The sequence below is a fragment of the Alligator sinensis genome, unplaced genomic scaffold, assembly GCF_000455745.1.
Source record: "Alligator sinensis unplaced genomic scaffold, ASM45574v1 scaffold523_3, whole genome shotgun sequence".
In the NCBI taxonomy this organism is placed as follows: Eukaryota; Metazoa; Chordata; order Crocodylia; family Alligatoridae; genus Alligator; species Alligator sinensis.
Genome location: NW_005842658.1, coordinates 356,833 through 359,113, shown reverse-complemented (window position 1 = coordinate 359,113; position 2,281 = coordinate 356,833).

Here is a 2,281-nt window from a genome sequence, read left to right as displayed (position 1 = left end):
TTGCACAAGAGAGATAAGCCACTGTAACAGTGATTTCTGCTACAGTAATTTCAACCTGTAGCTTTAATAACTGTGTGAAATGCTACAAAAATTTACAAAACACTCTTCTCTTATGAACATTGCAGCATTGCAATGACCCAATGAATTCTAGAACATAGGCCACATATGCAAACTACTGTAGAGCTTACTGCCAAAATTAAAAATATATATTTAGCAGAGACAACCTAAGGAAGCAGCATGTGATTCTGCATGAATTTAAATTGGCGTGCAAAGCTGAGGCAGAAGAAGGTTGGGGTTAGAATTTATGTAACGCAGTCAAGTTGTCTGATCTCATGCATGATTTCCAGCCTGGTAGGAGTTTCTAGACTGGCAATTCTGGGAAGATTTTTGCTGACTTGAAAAGAAAAGAAAAGAAAACAGGAGACTTTGGTTGCACCTGGATGGAAAAGTAAGACTGTTTCTGACATTTAAATCAGACCCAAGGGGAAGGGTACTTACGTGGTGAGGAAATTAGTTTGATTTCTAAGAAATTTGGATTCAGTACCTATCCCATACAAGCTGGCTATACCCAACCTTAATTTCTATTGAAATCAAAAGGAATTAGGTGCCTACACATAATTTAAAAGTCTGGGCCCTAGTTTCCCTGTGTCTCATTTTCCTAGTTGCAAAAAAGGGTAAAAAACTTTCTATGCTCATTGGGGTTTAATAAGGATAAGGATCTTGCATACTGGGAAGTGCTCAGATACCCCAGTGGCGGATGCTATAAAAGCAATTTTATTCAACTCATTTCAAATTCAACTCATTTGACTGACTCATTTCAACCTGCAGGTATGGAAGGGGCCAATTACAGAGTCATCTGACCAGGAGGGGCCAGGCTTGAAGCATATATAGCCCTAAGAGCCACCGAGAGAGGAGCTCTTGGGTAGTATCTGACCTGGGGTAAGCAATTCTGGTGGTTTATAGAAGGGATTAGAGGTAAGGGGTAGGTAAGTCCCAGTTGGCTCAGAAGGGAGAGAAGGGCCAGAGAGCCAGGAGGTTTATAGCCCAGGAGGGGGTGGGACTTGAGGGGAACGCCTCAAGACCTAAGGTTGAGGAGGACCGGGTTAGAGTGATTCTGAAGGGGCTGGACGTGTGCAGATCAGCAGGTCCAGATGCTCTCCACCCCAGGGTGTTAAGGGAGCTAGCAGGGGTTATTGCAGGACCCTTGGCATGGCTTTATGAGTGCTCGTGGTGCTCGGGCCAGGTGCCAGATGATTGGAGGATAGCCAATGTGGTCCCCATCTTTAAAAAAGGGCGGAGGGAGGACCCGGGCAACTATAGGCCCATCAGTATTACCTCAATCCTGGGGAAACTCTTTGAGAAGATCATCAAGGAGCACATCTGTGATGGGCCAGCATCAGGGATGATGCTCAAGGGCAACCAGCACGGTTTCATTAGGGACAGGTCATAGTTTCATAGTTTCATAGTTTTAGGGTCGGAAGGGACCTAATAGATCTTCTAGCCCGACCCCCCGCCAGGGCGGGAGAACAACAAAAAAACCCCTAAAAACAAAAACGGGACTCAAATGAGTCCAGCCAGGTAGGCATCCAGCCTCTTCTTAAAGACCCCCAGGGTAGGGCGCCGGGGGTGGGGCCAGCACCACCTCCCTTGGAAGTTGGTTCCAGCTCCTAGCCGCCCTAACTGTGAAGTAGTTAGTTGTTAGTAGTTGGTCATGTCAGACCAACCTGATTACCTTTTATGATCAGGTCGCAAAAGCATTGGATGCAGGTGTCGCCGTGGGTGTAGTCTTTCTGGACTTCAGCGAGGCCTTTGACACTGTCGACCACCCCATCCTCATTAAAAAACTAGGTGACTGTGGCATCAATGCCTACGCGGTCAGATGGATAGCGAATTGGCTGAAGGGTCGTACTCTGAGGGTGGTGGTGGACGGGTCATATTCGACCTGGGGGGAAGTGGGCAGCAGAGCGATGCAAGTGGATGACAGTGGGCCTAAGATCAGTCAGATAAGTGTCACAACCCAAAGTTGTGGTTTTTTTGTTTGAGTGTGCTTCGGCGTCGCTAAATCATGTTCCCGCCAAAATTGTAGCTCTTTTGCACGGTGGAGTGTTCTGTTGCAACGGAGGACCCGCGTGCAGGAGCTTTTCCCGACAGTTCTGTAGCTTTCTTTGCATAGTGCATTTCTTTTGCATTATAGTGATGCACGATGCAAAGGAGTTTCTGCCATTTGTATTAAGATTCGAGCCACATTATTGGCCAGTCTTAATGTAGGCACACGTGGCGG